Raw genomic sequence first — 15,749 nt, forward strand, 5'->3', positions numbered from 1 at the left:
TGAAGTCCCGGGACGACTGAGTCGGTGCTGAGCGCGGCGGGAGGAGGAGCTGGCAGACGGCACAGCAGCCCTGTGGCCAGGCACGCTCCGCAAGTCGAGCGGCCTTGACCGGAGCCTTTGGGCCTGGCCCCGACCTCTCCTCTTCCCAGCCCTTCCCGGCTCCTGCCTCCTCCCCACTTCCTCCTGCTGTCCCCCACCCCACCCCAAGCCTGGGCCTCCCTGCACTTTCTGCGGGCTTGGGTGGGGGGCAGCCGCGAGCAGCCCACTCTGGCTCCTGGAGGTCTGGATAGGAAAGGGGTGCATAGGGTGAAAAGGGGTGCACAGGGTGAATTCAGGGCTGTTCCCTGGAGCGCAGGTCTGAGGGACCCTGTGTGGGTCATCCCCTCCCTCCTCAGGCCAGGCTGAGCCCCGCGGTAGGCCCTTCCTTACTTCCCCCTGGGGCGGTAACCCCTCCTCCTTCGCTCCTGACAGTCTTCGCGGCTGCCTAGCCCCTGGCTGGGTCCGGAGGCCAGCCTGCTGGGCCATGGAAGTGCCCATCCCTGCACGCGGGCGGGCGGGCGCCCTTCAGGTGTGAGAATCCCCCCAGGCATTACACATCTCCGGAAAATAAGGTTCTCCTGGACGGCATACAGCTTACAAATTAGGAGCCTTAACGCTTTTAATGATGGGGCCTTTGGTTTGTTCAGAGATTTTACCCTTGTCGAGACATGTTACGAAGTCTTTCCTTTGTGGCTCTGTGGCCCTGCGGCATGCTCTTTCTTACCAACACTGGCAAGGTTTGTGGTTCTCAACTCCTCTGGGAGCCAAGATCAGGGCGGCTTTGCATTTCATAAAGACTGGGCTTCACGCCTGACCTGGGCCAGTGTGCGCTGGGCCGGTGAGCGCTGTCTCTTTAGCACGGAGCCGAACGCACTCACAAGAACACAAGAACGGGTCGAGGCAGTTAGCATCGATCACAAGCTGTCTGAGCTCGGAAATATTATTAGCAGAAGCCATTAAGGCTCCCGAGAAGCAAAACACAAGTAATAATTTCACAAAGGCTCAGCCACGCAGAGAATCACATGCGTGCGCACACAGCACCGTGTCGGGCGTTCTGGTGACGGACTGGACCGACATCCCGAGGCTGCCGACTGCTGCCGCTGGGCACAGAAAGAATCCCCTGGAAATCAGCTCCCCTCGTAAAGGTGATCCGAACCTAAGTGGGCATTTACATCCACCTGGCCCCAGGTCTGCGCCCCGGGGCGGGATTCAGGGTGACATCGCCAGGATTCAGCCGGGTCCCTCCTGTGTCCCACAGCAAGGTCTTAGGCTGGGTGCTGTCCCCAGGTGTGGCCTGAGGATACTGAGATGAAAAGGGATCTGATGGTGTTCAATCTGAGAATATCCTGGCTCCTAAACAATCTAGAGGACCCTGACCTTCTATTCATTTATGAAGAAACACTTTTCTCATAGTTGCCATGCAAACACTCTCTGTTTCTGTCTCTGTCTCTGTCTCTGTCTCTGTCTCTGAGTCTGTGTGTGTGTGTGTGTGTGTGTGTGTGTCTGTCTGTCTGTCTTTGTCTCTGTCTCTGTGTCTCTGTCTCTGTCTCTGTCTCTCTGTCTCTCTCTCTCTCTCTCTGGGGAAAGGAGGGCTTCTTTCAGGTTCTATAATTTTCCAACCTTCTCTTTTCCTGAAAATGCCCAGAAGCAGCAACATCTAAACGACAGCACCAAGTTCTTCCCGGTCCACTCCCAGGTCACCTTCCCCAGGGCGAGCACACCGGCCCGGGACGCACTCCCAAGACACCAGCCAGCCCTCCCTGTGTCCTTCTCTGGTCAGCAGACTCTGTGCCAGAGAGACAATCCACTACAGTGTGGCCCTCTCCTTAGCTTGCCGCAGCTCTCCTGGCCAGAGCCCAGCTTAGATGTTCTGTACGAGACCCCGGAATTGGAGACCCCAGAATTGGAGACCCCAGCTAAGTCTTTGGTTTCTCTCTCTTGTATTTCCTAAAGCCTCAAGTCCTTCAGCTTCCCACATCCTATCTTTCTTGAAAGTCCAAATACAGTGTCTGAAGGGCCTGGTGAAGACCAATGTTGTGTGTCTCCTTTTCTTGTTCTTGGCAGACAGCACCTCCCGGCCTCCCTTGCAGCAGGGATGGGCCATGGGGAGAAGGGATCCAAGCCATGCCCGTGCCTGGTTTCTTTTTTTTTTAATTTAGAAATTTATTATTATTATTATTATTTTATTATTTATTTTTTTTTTGTGTGTGTGTATGTGTGTGTGTGTGGCCAGCTCAGCCCTCCAGGGGGCGGGGCTGGCTGGCATGTGGTGCTGGGGATTGAACTGCGGTCCCTGTGCTTTAGCTAAGCTTGTTCTAAGTAGGTGCTTTAGACCACTGAGCCATCTCACCAACCCCAGAAATTTATTCTTTAATCCACAAGCTTCATGTAACTTTAGTTTAAAAAACAAAAACAGAAAAACAAAACAGTGAAACCAAGACACTATTTCAAAGTACGGGCCCTCCCTCTAGCTTCCAAATACAAGAGCTCTGAACATTATATATCACAATTGGAAGAATAAGACAAAAATATGCTTGGAGCCATGACATTTCAGAAAACAAAGATTTCATATAACTGAAGGATCAATCCATCCTTCCTGGGACGACTTAACTGCCTTTACAAGCAGGGGGAGAAGGAAAAGGTAGGAACTGGTGAAGAGGGAGGGAGGAAAGAAACCCAGAACAGAGCAGAATCCAGGTCCAGTGTTCTGAATCAACGTGTCACCCATCCGTGTAAACCTAGTGTCCCGGAAAACAAGCTTTCGTTTTTCTATCTCAGCCTGGAGCTCGAATCCTGATTCCTTCCAGCAGCGACTCCACAGGCCACAGGGAAGACTGTGGCACTGGAACGTCCACGTATGCTTCTGTCAAACCATACAAGGCTGGAAGCTGAACTTAAATGGGTGTGAAGACTCGAATAAAAAGAAGTAAACAAAAAAAGAAAGAAAAAGAAAAGGGGGAAAGCCTCCTGGGAAGAGCCAGGGACATGTAAAGAAATAAAATGCCAACAATACTTAAGCCCCTTTTCTTTAAAAAAAAAAAAAAAAAAAATTTTTTGGTTTAAAATATTTTACTTTAAATGAATTTATGTCAGCTGTCAATGAAAAATGTCACTAATACACTGTGGACACCTTTTGCAATGTAAATCCACCCCCCTTTTTTAATATAGTGAACTTCAACCTAGCAATTATTTACAACAAATGTTATAGTCTAAAGCTCAAACACAGTTTAGCAATTTTGAAATTGAACTGAGTACAAACCAGATAAAATTTGCATCCTAACCAACGTTCCTGCCGGGACTGTGGGGACATTGAGCCTTCCACATGGATCGCAGAGCCTTTTCCCAGCCACGCCTGGTTCCTAACAACACTGTCTCCTCTGCAGGGCGCTAGAGGCTGGGTGCTCTGAATGACTGTGTATGGAGGGGACCTCGTGACCCACAGTGAGTGGCCCAAAGTATTTACCATGCAAAGACACTGAGATTTCTGGGTGCTACGATCAGACGTGAAATGTCCCCAAGGACTTGTGCATCAAGGGCTTGATCGGAGGTGGGACCTCGACAGGTGTTGGATTCTGTGGATGTGACCTCGTCAGTGGGTTAATCCATTAATGAGCTCGCAGCTGAATGGGCTAGTAGGCACCGGGGCTCAGGTGGAGGAAGTGCAGCCCTGGTGTCCTGTGAGGGGTGCGCCCACCCCTGGCCCTTCCTGTCTGGCTCTTCCCTTCCCGCCCTGCTTCCTGGCTGCCATGAGCCAAGCAGCTTTGCTCCTCTAGGCCCTTCCACCATGATGTTTCTGCCTCAGAGCCACGAGCCAGGGGCTGGGAGCTCCGCAGCATGAGCCACGATGACCTGACCTTTGAACTGTATCGAGTCCTTCATTGGAGCAGTGGAAAGGTGACTAGTATACAGGGATTTCCTCGTTCTATCTTGAATATAAGCCACATCCCACATACTGTGACCACTTCCACGCCTCTAGAAATATTCTGGAAGCTTCCAAGGACAAGAGGGAGGGCGTTGCTTCCAGTCCTCTCTTTTTCGTGGTTCTTGCTCCTACTGAATTCATAATGCCCACCGTGCCACTGCCCTGCCCCACATATCCCTTTCTCTTCCTGCCCCATGACATCTGTCCTCCACCACGAAGCTATCACCTGCTACCATCTTCGTGTGGAAACTCAGAGACTGTGGAGCTCAGCACGTCACAGCGTGCTACAGGAGGCAACGGTGACTGGTCGTTAGATGAGCAGTAGGTACGGGAGAGTGCTGCTGGCCCTAGCATAGGTGCGTCCTAGGCTCAGGCAGTCAGGGGAAATGGGTGGGTGCTGGCGTGCCTGCATGGGTGTCCCCCGGGGCTTCTTTGCAGGTCCTCGGTGAGAACGCATAGAAAAGGTGGCAAACTCCCAGCGTTGGCTTCCTTGTCATGCATAAGGCAGTGGGACCCTTGTCTCATCAAAAACTCACTTAGCCTGGTGCCAGAGTTAAGCTTTCCTATGGAAAGGCTTGCTGGGCTTCCTGCCAGGTGTAACTGAAGAATTAAAAATAGCCCCTTTCTGATGGGTTTCATGTACAGGCATTTTGGATCCTGTGCTTGCGCATGTCCCCGGGTTCTTATGACTCTGATCCATTCTGCCTGGTTGCTTGATGGGTTCATTTCCTACCGCAGTGGTGGGAGCCAGGTTTCCCAAGCACATGAAGGACACTACAGCCAGGCGGTGGGAGAGTTTGCGCTGATCCACGTGGCAGTGGGCTGGAGCTAGAGCTATGGGGGTGCACACGCGTTGAGCTCAGCGTCTAGAGGGCTGCACACAGAGCTATGCACAGCATCTACGCGTGGGTTAGTGGACACACATGTGCGCACACAGACACATGCACACACACATAAACACACACACACATGCACACAAACACATGCACACCTTGGCCCTCAGTTGAAAGGGCCCCGAAGTCACAACGCCCCCGTCGCAGCAAATCCACGCACCATCCTCCAGGAAACCAGGGCTTTCCACACACAGCCGCTGCTGAGACTAGGCTGAACACTTCAGGTAAGAAGGCCACAGTATTTTATAACCCAGAAAATAAGAAAGTGCTTATCAAACAAAATTCACAATGCCCGGGTGTGTCACGGGACACAGAAGTCAACGGAGAGTGCTCCAGATGCCCCAACTTGAATAGCAAAGTAGGACTGAGTACATATGAGTCCCTCCTGTCATATGAAGAAGTGTTGGACTAAAGAGACAAACTGAGAAGACAGTCCAGTCTCCTATGGGCTGCAGCCCAGGACTCCTGCCTGTCACGAGCACAAGTGTCCCTGAGGGAGGGTCCCAGCCGCCAGCGCCCCGCTCCGTCCTCACCACCCTGCCATGTGCATGGCCGGGGAATCTCTTCACAGGTTTGGCTTCCTTGCAGCCTTTGCTTTTCTTGTTCTTCTGCCAAGCAAGTCTCTGGATGGTGTTGGGGTGGGCTGGCGCCCTCTTCTCAGCCCTCAGAGCAGGGGTATTGGGTGGCGGTGCGTGGGCCAGGGAGAGCTTGCATGTGGAGAAGGGCTTACATGGAGTCGGGGGAGGGGCAGCTTTATGAGGGGAGGGGGTTCTGAAAATCTACTTGGAGCTGCAAGTTTTTAGATTTGGGGGGAATGAGGGTTCAGTGTGAGCCCAGGAGAGTCACTCACGCTCCTGTCTCAGAAGGACATCCCCGCATCCCACCACCCGCCACACACGGCTCGAAGAGCCTCGGGCCAAAGCCAGAATGGGCAATTTAGTTCCCAGGGGTTTTTTCTGCTCCTGGTGCCCAGAAGATTGTTTTTCTTTTTGTCTGAAAGATTCTTTAACCTTATAACTTTAAAACGACCTGTCAAATTGACCCGCTGAGGACCGCACCTCCAGGCTGGGCTCCGCTCCTCATCCAAGGGCCCTAGACCCAGCGCAGACACAGGCAAGGACGGCCAGTCCTGCAGGAGGCTCCCGCTTTCCAACAGGCCTCGCCCAAGGAATGTTCTGAGCCGCGGGAAAGACACCTCGCTGTTGTTCCTAGACGACTCAGACCCTGTGAGCTTCGGCTCCGTATTGGCTGTGACTTGAAAGTTGTGTGTGCTGGATCACTTTCCCCATCACTGGGACAAAACGCCCGGCCGTGGGAATGTGAAGGAGGAGAGGTTTATTCTGGCTCACGGTCTGCAGCCGGCTGCTCTGGGTGCAGCGGTGGGCCGGGAGGGCCTGGTGGAGGAGAGCTGCTCACCACAGTTCGGACAGGAAGCAGAGAGAAGGCAGGATCCGGGAGGGAGCTGAGCCCTGCCAGGTCTCCCTGTGGAGAGGCACCTCTGCCAGCTCCGCCCCACCTCCTAGAACTCGAGTTAGCGACAGCGCACTCGTCCTCCGTGCCCCTTCCAAGCACAGGAGGCTTTGTGTGGGAGGTCCAGGCACGAGCCCTCCGGTCTGCACTGAGGTGAAGCAGAGAACACAATGTTTGCCAGGCACCTTCCGGCGCTTGCTACTGAGCTCCGCTCACTTGATCTTCCTGACCACCTTGTGAGGTGGGAGTTAGCACCTGCCCCGTACACACAAGAAGCCTGTGCCACGGGGCTTGAGCAGGGCACCTGGGCTGGACCCTGCAGGAAGGGGCCAGGCTCAAGCCCAAGGGTGCAGCGCACATCCTTAGAAAAGGCCACACTGGAAAGCGAATATATTTAACGCTGTGGAAAACTCGTCTTGCAATGATGAATTGATTTTACCGACTTCCAGTAAATGGAAGAATGGAACAGAGACCACAAAACCCTGGCCATTCGTGTTGGTCAGTCCCCCTACTCTGGGGACTCTGTGAGTACTGTGTTCTGAGGTCCCACAGTGACAGGTCCTGGGACAATGTCACCCCAAAGCTCACAATAAGTTCCTCGGTCACCTGGAAAATGACTGAGACTTCTGGAGATGCAGAGGGTCCTTTGAAATGATCTGACTTCCAGTGCGGCATTGGGAAGGTCCTTTTGGAAATGCCCAGAAACTGAGCTCAGAGAGGCCGGGAATCTGCACCTGGGCAGCTGACATCGAAGGCCACGGCACTCTCAGTGCTGCTGAGAGAGGTGCCCTGCAGCGAGGCCGGCAGCTGCGGAGCTACAAGCCAGACAGGGCTAAGCTGAAAAGGCCATGACAACTAACAGCTGGGCTTAGAAAGGTCTGCAGCCGTGGGGCCGAGGGATGCATGCTGCAGACCGACCGCTGTGACTGGCCGCACAGCCAAGGCACACCAAATGCCCCTGAGCTGTGCGCTAAAATATGGGTGAAGTGATAAATTTGTATGGTATACACTGTAGCACATTAAAAAGTACCATCATTTTTTAAAAAATAGTAATGATGGATAATGATTCTCCCGTGTAGCAATGGGGAAACTAATTGAAAATATGACAGGAATGAAATACCTTTGTTGAAAATGCATTTTTTACTTCTACCTACTTGAATAAATTGGAAACAGTTTCTCTTTTTTGGAGACAGGGTCTTGCTATGTTCCCCAGGCTGGCCTCAAACTCACATCCATGCCCCTGCCTCAGCCCTGAGTGCTGGCATTACAGGCGTATACTGCCATACCTGGCAGAAAATAGGCTTACTGAAGAATCAAATATCAAGCCAGCTCAGCCCAGTCCTACAATCAGTGCATTGTTTATTAAAGTGGAGATTCTTGTGTCAGATTTACTCTGAAGAAACCAAGCCAATATACACCCAGCTCGGAGCCGGCACCAAATCCCCTGTGGCAGTGCCCACAGGGAAGCCTGGCTTTCTGCCTCAGTCTGGGTCAGTCAGCTAAGGAACAGAAGGCTTGCACGTTGTGTCTGTCTCTGAATTTAAATTTGAAGCCAGGAGATCTCCTTCTGAAGTTTGATGACAGGCTCAGGACAGTCTAGGAAACACTCGGTGGTGGTGAACCCCGTGGCTGTGAGCTCCCCACGCACCCCAGGGCTTTCTCCTTCAGTCCTTTCTGGGCCCTGCATCCTTACCCCAAGTCCTGCAGAGATAGTTTGACCCCCATGTGAATACCCTGCTCCCCTCCTCTGCTGCTCCTCACACTGCCTGCTGCTGCTTTCAGTTTCCATTGCAGAGTAAAACCCCCACAGAGGTTTTGTTCAGATTGCTTAGCAGAGAACTCCAGCTCCTAGGCCCATGCCTTGTGTAAAACAGGAGCTCAATAATTTTTCTGCGTTAGATGCAATCGACAGGTGAGGCAGCTTCAGATATTTGGTGAAGTAAATGGCACTAAGAGGCGCAGATCGGTAACTTGCCTGGCTCACACTCCGGCAGCAAGGCGCAGGTCGTGCATGTGCACTGTGCTCCTTCTACTGGGAAATAAGGGGACTGAACACCACAGGAAAGACCCTGGGGCACTGAGGCAGAGCCCGGAGAAGAAAGGCGAGACAGTGGGCCACTGTGTGCTGAGCAGGGGAAGGGTGAGGGCCGGAGCGGAGTCCTACCCGTCCCAGCTGGCGAGGAGAGGCCAGGAGAGGAGTCAGAAGGTGGGATTAGGTGACGGCCTCTGTCGGAGCCTTAGGCGCATGGTGGCCCAGGAAGGGACTTGCAGCTGGCGCCACATCCAGGGGGCTCCGCTTCCACAGATCCAACCAACCGCAGAGTGAAGCGAGGTGTAAATTCCAGAAAGTTCCTAAAGCACAACTAGACTCTGCCACACACTGGGCACCATGCTGGATCCGCCCTGAGAAAATGATGCACAAGTGTCTTCATGGGGTGACGGTCACCTGGGATGGCATGAAGTGCACCGAGGACAGCCGTGCGCAAGCCTGCCGCTCCCTCCGTGGAGTGGAGCACCGTGGAATGGGCACAAGCGGCGCTGGGCTCCTGGAGTCGGAAGCCCTTGTGCACGCAGCGGAGACACCCGGCACGGCCCAGGCAGCTGGCAGAGCTGGACCGCACCGGTCTGTGGTGGAGCCCACCACTTGAGACAAGGTGGGGAAGGATCGGAAAAGGCTGTCCATGGAAGTCACTTGAGACTGGCAGTGAGACAGTCTCCTGGGCCGATGCTCGTCCACCAGGCGATCCTACCCCTGGGTCACAGGACGCTCTGTTCCCATGTGTGTTCTCACCCGCAAGCATAAGAAGTACCTATTTTTAAGCATTTCGTGCTCATTACTAAATAGGTCCAAATCTTTTATTTTTTTAATGCTGAAATATAACAATTATTTATTGAATTTAATGCCTGCATATGATACTTGAATATAATGGTTATTATAATTTGAGCCTGAAACTCTATTAGCTGGAAAAGTAATAACTGTTAAATAATTAGAAAAATACATGTGACATGGTTATTGGTGGAAATTTGGACAATTTGAATGAGTTTTAGAAAAGAATCCAGCCGGGTATGGGCTGAGGCAGGAGGACTGCCATGAGTTTGAGATCAGCTTGGGCTACATAGTGAGTTCGAAGCCAACCTGAACTGAATAGTGAGACCCTGTTAGAGAGAGACACACACATACATACAGAGAGAGAGAGAGAGAGAGAATCTATAACCCTAACCAAGTCAGCCACAGAAAAGTTTAAAACGTTTTGATGGGTTCTCCGCTCCGCTCTGAGGGTGCTAAGGGGGGAATCCGGGACCTCGGGTATGCTAGGCAAGTGCTCGACCACTCGGCCTCAGCCCAGCCTGTTTTGGTTTTACAGCATCAGTATCATTCCATAATAGTTTTGTGGACAGTACTCTTCATGTGTTATGTCATGAGTACTATTTCTACCTCACGGAAGGCGAAGCTATAGCTCTGCCGACCACACAGTGGTGCATACACAGGACCGAGCTTTCCTCTGACCTGCAGCCCGTTTTCAAATGAAATGTCTCCAGCTGAAAACTGCTGCATCTGTGTGCTCACGACCTTAGGACAGATTTCTAAAGTCGTGTCAACAGGGAGAAGAATGCATCTCCATGTGTCCCGCCACTCCTTGGGCCCTGGGCCCTCCTCGCTTATCCTGCGGGGGAGAAGATTCCATACTCCCCTCGCTCTGCATTTCCACCTTAGCATGTATCCTGGAGGTCTCAAACAGCACCAGGGTGGAAAAATACTTCCCACCCTCTTGTCCCCATCGCACAGTACACTGTGGTGTGGGTGGAAGATGGTTTGTTCTACTGAGACTCCGGCGTTGTTTCCTCGCCTTTCGCTATTTCAAACAAGGCTGCAATAATTGCACTTCAGAGCACTCGGTGATGTGCGTCTGCAAATGTGGAGGACCCCTCCCCTGCAAGGTGGGCCCGGCTCCAGGCCTGCACTCATGAGGACCCCTACCCCCATGAGCAGTCTGACTGTAAACTGTTTTAGAAAATTCCTGCACTCATCTGTTGTGGTTCATTGATAAAGTTTTTCTAAAATTGGTAGAAGAGAGCTAAAATCCCCGTGGATATTATCCAGTAAGTGCACGCGATGATTCTCCAGGGTCCAGGGACCACCATTTTGTACTTTACATCGTCATATGTGTCGTTCCTGGCTAACTCCATATGTCCTGCTTTGAGAAGGTGCTGGCCGACACAGACTACGAGCGTCCCACCGTATTCAGACACGCTGCCCGGAAGGGTCCTCCATCCCTCTCGTCTCTCCGAGGCCTCTTCACACCGGGCACGCCGTTACTTATTTTGCTCCATCACCCGGGAATGCTGGTTCCAGGGTGAAGTCTCAGAGCTGTTGTGGCGCTGACACTGGTTCCACTCAGTGCTCACAGGACACAGGAACAGTAATTTGTTCCTAAGTGGTCATGTCCACTTGGAGTCACCATTTGGAATTCCCTGGCATGCATGTAGAACAGTCTCCTGACCGTGTCTACGCTTGAACTTCTGGTTATGGCGGGCTCCATTCCTGCCCTTGGGCACTGTCACCATAGGAAGATGGGCGGGGCCAGGAACAGAGCGGAAGCACCACCCTTCTGCTCAGCAACTGCCGGTCCTAGTCCAGCCTGCACCTGAGAAAGCCAATGTCACCACAACTAGGAGTGAGGTCACCGATGGAATGGGCCACCTGGAGACTCCCTGACAGGCACAGGACCTGCAGAATGGTGGGATGTCCTTCCCCACTTCGCCTTGGACTAGACGCAGTACACCAGCCAGAACACTGGTGGGAGGGCTGGGCTGCCAGAGGCCAGGGCTCTGAACTCACCCTGTGACATGCGAGTGCCCCCAGGCTACCTTGTGAGCACCCTCCAGGTGAGATCCCCAGTTGCCTCGCTGGAACTGCAGCTGGTCGCAGAATCGGGACAACCTCCAAGGCTGAGTTTGTGGCACCTAGTTGTCCCCACACAAAGTGGGAAAGGTTAGAGGTCCCGGCAGGGGACAAATTCTGTCAGGCTGGGTCCATTTCCAGCTCTGGATGGTGGTGACCTAGGGAACGGTGAGGAAGGTGAATAGGGGCCCGCTGAGGGACCTCAGCTATCCAGAGGCCACAGGAGAGCTGGGAACAGTGTGGGCACCCACTGTGCAGTAGCTACAGGGCACCTGAGTGCAGAAGGCCTGGGAGGGCACTGCCTGGGCTGTGCAGGCCACTGTCTCTCTTGGGCCCGGATCCTCGGTGGAGAGAAGTGGCTGCTGGAGTGTGTGAGTGGACTGGCCAGAGCAGCGGCACACTCGGGGGCGCCCGCTGACTCCAGCCTGCTAAGAAGCACGGGTGGCGGCAGAGGACCCACTGAGGTGCCTGTCCCACGGCACCTGCCCAGAGCTCATTCTTTTCTACCACCTGTAATTCTGTCTCCCTGCAGCTTTGGCCAAGCAAGATTTTACCTAATTTTGAGTGCTTCTTTTTGCCAACCTGGTGATTAGTATCTCTGCACAATTTCAGTTAGTGTTTTAGTTTGAGTGACTTGAGACCCTGCGAGTATCTATGAGCCAGCACCCCACTTGGCGTACTGGTCTCTCTTTTCTGATACACGGAAGTACTTCATACGAGATCAGCCTCAGCGCGTGCTCTGCAGCTGTCGCTCAGTGGAGTGCAGATGTCACTACACAGCCTGGATCCCCGGCAGGCACCAAGGGAGCTGTCCAGCAGGCAATGGACACAGATAGGGAACTTGCTTCAAAGGCTGGAACTGGAGAAGTCGAACGGCGCAGTCAGCATGGACGACGCTAACAACGCCAGTGTTGCGATTACTGAGGAAGAGGATGTGGGCAAAGGGAGACACCTCAGTCCCACAGCACCCCAGCGTTTAGACATGGAGATGAGGAACTCCCAGAAAAGCAAGCTGAGCATTGGGGAAGACAGGGACAAAAGCGAAGATGGAGTCCCGGAAGCAAAGACACCCTTCCAAGGGAGCAGGGGTCCCGCCACACGCTTTAGAGGCGGGGGAGACTCCTTGCTGGGAACCAGGCGTAGGGCATGGCAGCACGAGCGCCTGGCCCACCAGGGTGCTCGGAGCAGTGCAGCGGGCTGCTAGGCGATGGCCGGTGCCGCAGGTGCAGCTTGGCCTGGGCAGGCATGTTCTCCACACCCAGCTGTGCAGGTGCAGGCAGAGCGGTGACGCAGGCTGGCATCCTGTCCCATCCACGTGAAGTGGCTGGCTGTGTGACATGAAGCCACCAGCAAGGGCATGATGGGCACAGAGGGGCAAGGGCACTGCAGCAGCAGGCTGGAGGCTCAGGTGTGGCCAGAGGCTGTTTCGTGTGCTCCCTAAGAGCAGCTGGCCTCGGATCCCCCACCCTTCTGGGCCGCTAACACAGACGCCTGATGCTCAGAGCCCAACTAGAAGCACGCAGAGCCTTGCTCGAGAGCTTGGACATTTTATTTGAGTTTATAATTCACAGGTGACAGAAGCCCATCACAGATGGGCAGACTTAACCACAGACCCATCAGAGGCCCAGGAGACACCCCTCCCCTGCAAGACTGAGGGGCACCTGGCCTGGCACCACCTTGACAACCCCTGGGGTGCTATTTGATGTCTTCCAGAAGATTCATTGCCATACATTTTTATTTTATCAGGTTCTAAGTGGCTTTATTTCTGAAAAAAAAGTGACAGGCAAAAATAGAACAGGACTTAAAAAGAGCTTATCTATATGTAAATAAAGTGCCTGATAAACTGATGAAAGGAATGTAGAAGGTCTTGGAAAGTAGTTTTATGCAGAATAAAAATAAATACTATTAACTTACATTACAGAAGGTTGACAATAAATTATTTTTATGGGCAAATAAAGGACATCATCTCATTGGTTACATACTTATGTGAAGGCCTTTGAAACACTGGTGATAACTTGTAAAGGAATCTTTATCCCTTTATGATTAATTCAGCCAACCAGTGACTCATTTTGTCATCCTCCCCACTGATTGCACGCCTGTTAAGTCTTTTTTTTTGTTTGGAACCAGGGATTGAACTCAGGACCTTGTGTTTGCTAAGCAAGCACTTACTCCACTGAGCCATCTCCCCAGGGCCCCAGTTAGTTATTTGTTGCTCTAACCAAGGTTGAGTAATGAAAGAGACACAATTTGGCTCAGTCATCTTGGTTCTCACCACCTGTGGCAAATGGAGAGCTCTGGGAAGAATGGTGGCAATTAGATGTTCTCAGAAATAAGGCATTGCTCTTTATTCCAAGGTTTTCATTGTTTTGCTTCTGTTTCCCTTGATCTTAGGATCGAGAGTCCTCTGGACTCGCCGTCAAGCCACCCAGGGCCTTCTCAATGCACGTAGAGGTGGCAGCGCCCTGCACAGGAAGCCCTCGCGCTCCACTCACTGCTCCGCGCACGGGCTCACGGATGTGCCGCCTTTTGGGCGACCACAACTTGGCCACTGCGCAGCTGCGGTCCCCAGGAGCACAACCTGTCTGCTTCCAGGTCCTCTGCTGCACAACAGGCGGGAGCAGCTCGTGACCACATCCCAGGGGCGGCGGCGAGGGCCTGAGCAAGTGCCGCAGGGAGGACGCATACGCTAAAGGTGCCGGCGGGCTCTGCTCAGCCTAAGTCAGCCCGGGAGGCGGGACGGCCACAGACGTACAGCACAAGAGCTTTAGAACTAAAAAAAAAGGACACTATTCATGGATGTTGTTTTAAAAAAATAAATCTTTGCAGCTAAATATTTGTCAACTTAAATGTAATCATTCTTTTACAAAAATCTTTATTTGCTATGTGACACCGTAACTCTCCAAAGGAGAAATTCCACAATTGGTTCAGTCTCCGCCTTAGAGGCATCACTTAAGGCAGAAGAATGGAATAATTAAGGTTTAAAAATAAGCAAAAATAGGTAACCCTAAACCACAGGCCCTTAAAGAGCTTAATAAGGACATATCTCCAATATACTTATAAATGTCTGGCTAACTAACTCACAGTTTAGACCACAACAACCAAAGGTGGTATGCCTTTTTAGTCCTTTACCATTTTAAATTATTAACTAATGGTCCTGGGAGACTGCACTGCTTTTTTTGGTCTGTTTGAGATGGCGTTTTACCATGCAGTTCAGGCTGGTCTTGAATTCACTCTGCAGTTTAAGGTGGCCTTGAACTCAAGTGAGCCTCCTGCTTCAGCCTCCTGAGTGCTGGGATCACAGGCCTGTGCCACCCCGTCCGGCCTTGTACTGCATTTTAAAAAGTGAACGATGTATGACACGAAAAAGCAAAGGTGCTGGGGAGCTGGGCGGCTCTAGGTGCTTGGAGGACACACACCGGAGACAGTGTGCGCCAAGGCCCCATGGCCCCAGCAGCCTGCGCCCAAGCGTGACGCAGACAGGCGTGAGCACTCACCCAGGGGACTCGCCAACACAACCGGCGTCTCTACGAGTGAGGAGCGGCTGGCCGTTCCATTTGGCACCGGGATTATACCAAATAGTACAGCTTTTTGTAAAAGAAGAAGAAACTACTAAGGACAGTGGAGCTAACAAAGACCAAATTCTGCTCAGCAGCAAAAGTCTGAGACCAAATGAGCCACGTACAGTAACAAAACGGGCTTCAGAATAACTCTGTATGCTTATTCCAGAAGCGCTGAGCTTCACTCTCAGCACTCCAACAGCCAGCTCCTCTCTGCCAGCTCCTCAGTGTCTCTCCTGCGTGCGCACGTGAGCGCACTCGCGTGTACACACACACACACACACACACACACACACACACACGGTTTCTCATGCCATCCTGTCTCTACGAATGAAGCTTGGGCTCTCTTGTTTTTGAATCTGAAGTGTTTTGGAAAAGAGCAGCATTTGCTCTACACATCAGTGATCCCAGAGGGCCCCGCGGCCTCACTGCAGGCCTCCCTGACAGCACTGCGTCTACAGGTAGCCTGGCGGGAACCTGCAGAGCTGAGGCGCAGCACTGGGACGCACTTCGCACCAGGAGGAAGCGAGCTCGTCGGGCCGGGAGAACACACTGAAGTGGTCAGCACAGGCACCTCGCTAGCGTGAGGCGGGCGGCTGCAGAGCTCGGCGGGCTGCCTGTCACTTTAGGGGACACTTTGCAGGACAATGTATCTGTAAGACAGAAAAGGCTAACCCAGATCTGTCTCCTCTCCCCTTGCATTTAGCTTGAACAACAATCAAGGACATTTCTGCCATGTTATGGTTTCAAAATTACGCACTGTAAACATCCTATATTTTTTCCTACTGAGTTTGTAGCTGTGTCGCTGACAAATTACTCTATAAAAAGCAGCACAAATACTGTTCGCTCTGGTTTCAGCACAAATTCCTTAAAAAACGTTAAGGCCATTTAATGGAGTCAGGGCCCACACAGGATCACCCTGGCAGAAGTCAGATGATGACTTCTGGCTTCGCAGTTCCGGAAAA

General features: G+C 52.4%; 1 pseudogene; it reads left to right on the forward strand.

The window, feature by feature from the left end:
* Positions 1–12,113: 12,113 nt before the first annotated feature.
* Positions 12,114–15,749, forward strand: part of LOC101560917 — a 16,743-nt pseudogene continuing 13,107 nt past the window's right edge.

Source organism: Octodon degus, unplaced genomic scaffold, assembly GCF_000260255.1.
Source record: "Octodon degus isolate 3935 unplaced genomic scaffold, OctDeg1.0 scaffold00004, whole genome shotgun sequence".
Taxonomy (NCBI): Eukaryota; Metazoa; Chordata; class Mammalia; order Rodentia; family Octodontidae; genus Octodon; species Octodon degus.